The sequence below is a fragment of the Medicago sativa genome, chromosome 5, assembly GCF_051527215.1.
Source record: "Medicago sativa cultivar Bolivia chromosome 5, Bolivia_mono, whole genome shotgun sequence".
NCBI lineage: Eukaryota > Viridiplantae > Streptophyta > Magnoliopsida > Fabales > Fabaceae > Medicago > Medicago sativa.
In genome coordinates this window covers 49,125,380-49,135,327 of record NC_140753.1, presented here as the reverse complement: position 1 = coordinate 49,135,327, position 9,948 = coordinate 49,125,380, and positions in this window count along the sequence as shown.

Below are 9,948 nucleotides of genomic sequence, written 5' to 3'. Positions count from 1 at the left end.
TAATTCATGATTTCTTGCAAAAATAAACACATAATCCCAAGGGAGGGTTCTATCTAAGAACTCACCTAACAATCCTTGTGATTCCTCAAGTTTCAAGCTTTTCCAAGATCAAACCCTAAGCCAAGAATCCAAGCTAAATCCATTCTCTTTGTTGTTTCTTGCCCTTGAAGCTTCTATGATTCTTGTTTGATCACCTCTTGCATGATTTGGAAAGTCTTGGATGGATTGGAGAGGGAAGGAGGGCGCATATCTTAGAGAGAAGGAGGAGAGAATTCTCTTCTCAAAAACCTAGAGAGAGAAAGTCATGAAAACAATGAAGATTTTTGGTCCAAAACCACTTATATACTCCCTTGCGCGCTATTACTTAAATGTCCTTCGTCTCAGTCGTGTTTACCTGACACTGATACACAAATCCATGTTTGACTGATATCACATAATATTAGCTTCCTTCGTACTTAACATTTTTCATCATACTTGTTTTCCATGAATCTTAGTCCTCTGATACGTTTGTCAGATAAAAATTCCATTAGGTAAAGAGCGGGATGTTACATTCTTTGCCTGGGAGGAGGAGAGTGTTTCAGAGTGTGCTGCTATTTTGCATAATATTGTTTTGCAGGATAACATTCTAGATAGGTGGTGGTGGCTACTTGATCCTATTCATGGCTATTCAGTGAAAGGTACTTACCATCTCCTCACGTAGGTAGAGGCACCTGCTGATAGGGGTTGGTATGTCGATGTGTGTCATAAGCAAGCTCCGTTAAAGGTTTCTTTGTTTGTGTGGCGGCTGTTCCGTAATCGACTTCCGACTAAAGATAACTTGGTGCGGCGACATGTGCTAGATATTGATGAAAATGTGTGTGTAGGCGGTTGTGGATAGGCGTGTTCAAAGCTAAATCGATCCAAAAAAACCGAAAACCGCACAAAACCGAATATTATTGGATGTGCTTGGATGACTTTTTGTAAAAACCGCTTGGATTGGATCGGATTTTGGATTGATTTTTCAAAACCGAACCGAACTGCATACAAATATTTTAATATATATTTCCATTTTTATAAGTATAATATATTATATTAAGCTATTATTTTTTTTTATTTTTAATTCTTTTAATACTACATATGAGTTTAATTTAATCAATTTTGTTTCTTTTTCGTATGTTTTAAAGATAATTAATTATTATTATTTCACACTATTAATTTTTTATAAATCATATGTTATATTTTGTATCAAACCTATTATTTTATCATATTTTTATAAGATTATTATTAATAAAAAAAGGTTACAATTTGTAATTTGGACATCCAAAAACCGATCCAAATTAAACCGCATTAATTTGGATCGGATCGGATCGGTTTTTTAAAACTAATCATCCAACACCGAACCGAACCGCATATAATTTTATCTTTGGATCGGATGAGGTTTTGCCTCAAAACCGATCCTAATCGGACCGCGAACACCCCTAGTTGTGGATCTCAAGAGACCGCCAATCATTTACTATTCGATTGTGACTTTTTGCAGCATCTGGTTCCTGGTTTTTCAGTGGCTACGCATCTCTTTCGTTGCTCCATTCACTGCTCGAGATCATTTTTTTTCTGTTTGGGCACATTGCACGGTTACCGCGATCTTCAAATTCTTTTTTCCAAGTAATTTGGCTAGCTTGTGTCTGGGTCAATCGGAAAAAGCGGAATAGCAGGGTTTTTCAAGAGAAGGTTATGGATTCGCAGAGCATAGCAGACAAAGTCAAAAGTCACTCTTTCCTTTGGCTGAAATCTTCTATGCCCACTTTTGCTTTCATTTATAATGACTGGCGGCGGCACCCTTTAGCTTATATGGGTGTTTAGATGTAATCTTCGTGTTATTATTTTGTTTTTTCCTTCATCGCGGTGATCGTTTATTTACTTCCAATGACTTGACATTGTAATTGTTCTGGTGTTTCTCTTTTTGCACACCTTGTGTGAGATGAAACACCATATATATATATATATATATATATATTCCATTTGGGCTTGTTCAAAAAATTATATTTTAAAAAGTCAAATGTTTTAATTTTTAATAAATTAAATACACAAATTATATATAAATTTCCCATTTAAAATTCTTAAAATGTACCCAAAAGCACTCGTTAACATTATTTTGGACACTTTTAAGGAAAGCATAAACCATAGGTTAACCTTTCTTAAAATATAAACCATGGTTAAAACTTATACATGAGTTAAAATAACTTTTTATTAATATGGTTGAATACACAAATAATTTTTCTTCAAATCTTCTATTGAAAATGATTTACTTCAAAAGTAATCAAAATTGCCATTTCAGTTTTAGCATAAAAACCATTTTTTAACAAAATAGTTTATGAGAAAAGCTTTACATACAAACATAACTAGAACATAGAAATCATTCTTAAAAAATGGGCACTAAATGTTGTCTCTAGTTTTTGTTTGAAACGATTGATGTTGTTACTGTTAGTTTTTCATGCCGAAGGTGATGATCGAATCTTTTAATATCCTTATCATTTTAATCTTTAACTCTCACTTTAGTTATCAAACTCACTTTATATCCCCTAAACTTCATTTTACATTACATTAACTTTTTTGGACAAATTATAGACATTTTGGAAGAAATAATATTCTAATAGATAATGTCTCAAATATGTCCTCTTGAGCTTAGCTCAATTGTTAGGGACAATGCATAAAATATGCAAGGTCCGGGTTCGAACCCCTGCCACCACCAAAAAAGATAATGTCTCAAATATATGGCTTTTAGAAAGTTCCGTCCCATATTAGTGAGTAGTGAGAAATATTCAGATAGATTTGACACATAATGTACTTTTTTTTTGTTAAATTACACCAAGGGTCCTTTAAGTTTGAAGTTTGTAACAGATTGGTCATTTAAGTTATTTTAATCACACATTAGTCTTTTAAGTTTGAAGTTTGTAATAAGTTTGAAGTTTGTAACAGATTGGTCCTTTATGCTATTTTGGTCACACATAAATCCTTTAATTTTGTAAATTTTTTCAATTTAATCCTTATATTAACCAAAGTGATGATGTGCCAGAAAGACTAAATTGAAAACGTTTACAAACTTAAATGACTTACGTGTGACCAAAATAACTTAAAGGACGAATCTGTTTCAAACCTCAAAGTTAAATGACTTATGTGTGAAAAAAAATAACTTAAAGTATCAATTTGTTACAAACCTCAAACTTAAGGGACCTCTGATGTAATTTAACCTTTTTTTTTATACAATCTCAAATCTATGTGAAACTTTGAAATAAATTTTATATCAAATAAATAACTTATTTTGTTGAATTTCATCTCAATTTTGCATGGAATTGTGCGAGGGATTGAGGAAGGTATAAACGACTTTTTTTTTTTTTGAGATATTTTTCCTGTCAAAAAATTGTGAAAAATCTAAAAGAAACACATAATTTATTTATTTTAAAAATTAAATATTTTTTTATAATAAATATCACTTACTTGGTCCATAATGAATGACTTACTCGACTAATTTACATAAATTAAGAAAAAAAATTATAAGTGGAACAGAGAATATAATATTTTTATGGTTTAAATATCTCTTTGATGGTTTAATTATTTTAAAAGTTCAATTTATCATTAACTTTAAAATCAACCAATTTGGCCTCTTAACCTATGTAAATTGATGCAACATAGTCCCTAAACTTTAAGGTCGGTCAATTTGTTCCTTTAACTTATATAAGTTAACACAATTTGATTCCTTCCCTAATAAAAATATATTGGCATATCCATAGGTTAATGGGTGAAGGTTAGGAACCAAATTCTTGAAGAAGAAAAAAAGATTATGAACCAGCAAAAGGCATAATGTTGCATCAAATTACATTCGTTAAAGGATCAAATTAATCTTTTTTAAACCAAAATTTAAATTTTAAAATAAGTTACAAGACAAGAGAGCTATTTACGTTTTTCTTTTATTTTCAAATGTGTCATTCATTGTTGAATGCCTATAGAACATTTGAACTAATTTTACATATATGAATATTGATCTACTTAAAAGAAAATATGAATAATGATAGTTAATTATTAGATATAGTAATAAAAAAATATAATATTACCAAAAAAGTATTCATATATTACAAAAAATTATTCGTGAAAAAAATATAAGTGACGTAATACAGAAATTGAAGAACTCGCATGCATGCGTTACAATCTTGGTTCTTTCTATTAAAAAAGAAGGTAAATTACTCAATTCAAAGATAATGATATTACAACCCCTTCCCTGCATGTTTTAAAACTTAACCCTCCATTCAAAGATGCTCAATTATATATATATATATATATATATATATATATATATATATATATATATATATATATATATATATATATATATATATATATATATATATATTTTGGCTTAAATTTCTTTTAATCCTGTTTAATAATTTTTTATATGTACCAAAATGACAATTTTTTTGGTCCAATACATCTAACAATTTTCATAACCATCAAAGGATTTTCTCTTCTTTCCCAAGCTTCGAAGTAAGTCTCTATATAATCCACTCACCATTTTGAAGCTCCAACACAAACACAACAACATTAGCAAAGTGCATTGTCTTTTCAACACAACTTCTTAAAAACTAAGAGAGTATGTTAACATTAAACGTTATGATTACTGATGGGATGGACTCTCCACAATGAAATGAGGAAGATTTGATAGTTGATCACAGATTTGGCAAGTTCACCAAATTGTAACAAGTAATATATGATTATAAGTTTATCGTTTCTATAGGGATCATCGTCAACTAAGCAATTCACTTAACATATTTACACTAAAGAGCAATTAAAGAGGTTTAACTAAGTTTTTTAGTGAAAGAAACTTTGTCTTCTCTCTAAGTTTTCTTCCTCTTTCACACATCGAGGATGGATGATTTTAGGTCAATTTTTGACCTAGAATCACCCCTCTGCATCTCTTTTCCCCTTTTTCAATCTAAATAAGTGATCTCCACATACATCAAGTTTTTCTTTTGTGTTTTTTCGTGATTTCGTCATCTTAGTGCGACGTTGTGTTGTTCGTCGTCTTGTGCGGCGTTGTTTGATTTCGCATCTTTTGTTGTGCGATGTTCGTTTGCTTCGTATTGAAAGATCAACTTCAGACAATCACAAATTCAATCAATGATTTGGGCGTCAACGTTGCAGATCCAGAAGCATGGGTATTCTGGTGATTTAGATTTTATCATATTATTTGTAGGCATTTTGCAGTTGAATGCTATTAACTTGGGTGTTGTGAGTTTGTTCGCAAATTCACCCTTTACGTTTTTAGCGATATTGATCATGTTATTGGCTCTGATGTATTCTATCAATATGAATGAATTAATATCTTTGTTTTTGTCAAACAAAAAAAAAAACTATTTGTACTTTTTAATTGTCTGCTCAATGCGAGTTTGCTGAAAAGTAAAAGTTCTGCTTTAAAGGTTAGACGGTAATTAGGAATTTTCAAATCCCTGCTGTCTTTTTTGTCAGATTAAGTCAGTATTCAATACCAATTATGAATAATCTAACATAGAATTACTTACGGTAGTACCTGATAAACGATAGTTTGGACTATCAAACCGTAAAATATCTATAGAATTACTTACGACAACTATGCTTAACTAGAGCTTATATAAGTAAATTGTCAACAGTACGAATCATAATCTAACATCATACTTAAAAATGATAACTTGATTAAGATTATTAAGAAACTTTCAATTATAGTCCTTGTTCAGGTTAAAGCATGGTAAGTCATCTTAATACTATAACCTAGTGATCATACAAGATAATCCTAGGACTTAACACACCTAAGGTCTATTAGATACAATTAGGACTTATCTGTGCCTAGGGGTCCAGAAGCAATATAAAAATTCAAACAATTGAAAAGTATATAAAACTTAAATAATAATTTAATAAAGAAATTGCATTAATAAATTCCAACCAATAAACATTGGTTTGTCTTAGAGCCCTGATCAGAGGGAGATTAGTTTCTCATGGCAACAGAAAACATAAACAAGAGGAAAATACAAAACATACTCAAGAGATGAGTTGGGGAAACCCTAGTTGCTCCTTAATGCTTGCTTATACTTTCCTATACTTGACTTCACCTTGCACCGCCAAGTTTCTGAATGAATTAAAAGTGTTTTCAGGGGTCTCTATTTACATTCAAGTTTAGTACAAGGTTTATGGACATTTTCCACTATCTATCTAGCTTGAAAACAAGTCAGAAGGCAAATTTACCCAGAATCATGTGCCTGGGGCGCATGGGGCACATGTTGAGGCACATACGATGGGAAATTTGTCATCTTGCAAGTGAAATTTGGCAAAAATTATCGTTTTTCTTTGTTCGTTGAGTGATTTTATTCCATGTTTTCATCTTGGGACTTGATACATTATTTTCGTAGATTGTAATGCCTTCAAAAACCTTCTTAAACTCCACTTATCTTCATTATCTTTCCGATTTATATGATTTCTTGAATTGCCGATTTTATGATTTCTCTTTAAAATGACTCAAAACACTTATGGAGTAGTCGATTTTGGGAAGAAATAGAGTTACATGGACTCAATGAAAATAATACAAAATGTCCCTTAAACCATAAGCAACTTCTCTAAAATAACCTCAAACTCTACTAAAATGACTTAAAAACATAGCTAACATAACGTTAAATATCGTTTCAACACAACACCACAATTATAATGTTGCTTGCCCTTAAGTAACAAAAAGCAAGAAATACAACGTTGCATGGATTTTTATGACATACATTTCCAGAATGGATGCTCAGATCATTGCTTGTTCCACTTCCATCTTTGACTAACTTACTGCTTGAACGAAAGCGGTAGGTTATTTTTTTTGTTTTGGGTAAAAAAGACCTTAACACTTTAGTTCAAGCGGGAGATACTTAGAGAAGATAATCATGCTTTCAACCATGTTTTATTCCAACCATGTATAATCATAAACCCATTAGGGCTGGTCAAGGAATTTGTCCACGCCGATCGACATGCTAATGCATCTTACTATAAGCTTGAATCAATTATAAAAAATCATTCGAAGTCAATATTATCACACACATATTTAGAGGTCTTTTCAAGGTTGTAAAGTGATGATATATTTAGGAAAGTAGGTTATTAAGCAATTGTAGTTAGTTTCAACTATGGAGTCCCTAAAATATACCATTAATTTCAAATTTCATCCCATTTTCCCAAAACAAAGAAATTGGTATTAGTAGAATTAATTAATTTTTTTAAGTGACCATACTTTTTGATTATTGGCTCTTTTTTTTTTGTACACTAATTGTTTGATCATTTGGTCTACATTTTTCACTTTTTTCTTTCTATATTTTTTTTCTTTTTCATTTTTTCTTTCATAACACCTAGTATATACCCTACCCCCAAACTTATAATGTTTCTAATTTTAAAGAGAAACCCCAAATTTAGTTTCAAACCATACCAAGTGCCTAAAAGTCTTTAAACCCAAAGAAATCGAACATATATAACAACATGAGTTCAAAACTAGTGACAAGATATTCATCATAAAAAATCATCAAAGAAATAATTATTGCATGGGTCTCAAATGGAGTTTAACATATGACATATAAGAATAAATCAGGGTGGCTTGCAAAAGGATCAAGGTACCAAACAAGTTCCTCATATGTATGATAAAATGACCAATAGACTATAGAGAATGATCGCAAGCTCTATGAAAATAACATTCATACATGGATACATATATATGAAAAAATATAGAAGAAAGATTAAATATTTGGCCTAACTTCTCACCGATTATGCTATACTGAGTGAGATGGTGACTATGATGATTATCTTCTACAACAAGATCCAATAGTTATAGTTCTCTTGAACATTGGAAGTAAGCAAGTCCTCTGTTGTGATGGTAGCAACAACTTTCCAAAATTAAAACAAAACTTGAAATTTTTGAAAAAAAATAAAGTGTTGTATAATTCATGCAAATAAAGCTAGCATAGTTTTAAGTAGCAAATAACAATTTAGGTGATGATATGAATATGATGATATTTAGCAAGAAAATTAAATTGACTGAAAAATGTAAAAACTAATTGAGAAATAAAATAGGGTTCCCTCCCTGATGTGCGGATTAGGCAAGTGTACCAAATCGTTTACCAAGTAATAAAGTGATAAGTAGAGTATTGTATCCATATGGATTGTCGTTTCGTCCAAACAATTCGCGTTCATTTATTTTTGTAAGTTTGACGATATAAAAGATAAGGGTTAGAGAGTTGCAATTTTTATCTGTTTGAAACAGAGCAAGTTTACCTGTTTTGGTTGCAAAAAAGTAAGCAGCGGTTAGGATTATTCGCATTTATTTATCTTAGGTAGACTATACAAGTTATAAGGTCGTTGGGACGTTTCTAACCTAATTGGTTTATCCCTCCGATGGCTAACTGCACCTGCTGATTGCACGGTGATCCTTACATGCGGGGTCTTGTTTATTCAAAGGTAATTGAAACATAAACTTAAATTGACGTTCTAGTTTTTCCCAAGGCAATGAAGACCAAGGTTCCATGAGGTCGGCTCATCTATGAATCTTAGGACACTCATAGTACACCCTCTCTACACTCTTAGTAGTTCTACAAACGGGTAGCCCTAATCTACGTGTACCTTAATACGGCTTTTGAGAGAATGGTTCGATAATTGTTTATTCTCCGAAGATGCTTGTTTCCCTAATTACTAACCAGTTACATCCTAGGTTCAGCAGAGTTACTACTCAGTCTTAGTAATGTCACCTCCTAAGTACTTACTACTAGGGTCAACTCTCTTTTGGTATCTTTCGCTAGTTAATAATCACTTACTTCCTTGACAGATAGTTACTAGTATAATGGTATAAATATAAGTAGCAAGATAGTAATAACATTGTTAGGACCTGTCACAACCTAAGTACCTAATCTAGGGTTACGCACATTTGAAATAAATCACTAAATCAGGAACTTAATAGCAAACAAAAAATAAATAAAATATAAACGACATTAAATTAAATAAATATCCAACAAAAATAAAAAGAGGTTCATCTTAGAACTCTAACCTAAAATGATTTAGTTACACATGGTAACTAAAAACAAATTACTAAAGATAAAAACATACCCTAGAAAATCAAGGAGAAGATAGAAACTCTCCTGAAGCTCCAAAGTAGCCTTCCTCTTGAACTGCCACAGTTCTGAATGATAAATTCTGAATGAGGAAGGCTAGTATTTATAGTGAGAGTTTATGCACGAGTTTGGGATAAAAGTGTGGGCTTTACGCAAAATAAAAGCCGGAAAAGACGTTTATGCCCCGCATTTCCAGATGCACGGGGAACATGGTTAGCATGCCTAGCGCATGAGAGAGAGGCAAAATCCATTCCCTAGGCGCATGGATAATGCCCTAGGCGCATGGCATGCCAATCCATGTTCTAGGCACATGATTCATGTGCTAGGCGCATAAGGTCTTTCCTGGGCCCAAATTCTCTGATTTTTCGGCGTTTTAGGTCTTCGTCTTCAAATAACTTGCCTCAGAACTTCGGGAATAGAATTCCTCCCATTTGTAAGTCTTATGAGGCCTCTTGAATCTTCATTCTTGGTTTTCCTAAGTCTTCACAATTCTTCAGATGTTCTTGATTTTTCGATTTGCATGATTTCTTCGTGAATTACTTCAAATACCCCCTAAAATTGCTATGTTTCGGGAAAACTAGAATTACAGACTCAAATATAGAAAACATTACAAAAGTCCCGAAATCATAGGAAATCGCTCTAACACTCCCCCATTTTGCTGCTAAATCCTACTGAAAATAACTGAGCTGACCTGTCATCACTCTCATTCAACGTGTGTTAAACGTATTCAAGCTTGACGAATGAATAAAGGTTGTTCCCTTGAACCTTTTCTTCATAAGTTCATCATACTCAATCAACTCTACCTTTTTTGGTTTTTCCTTTGACT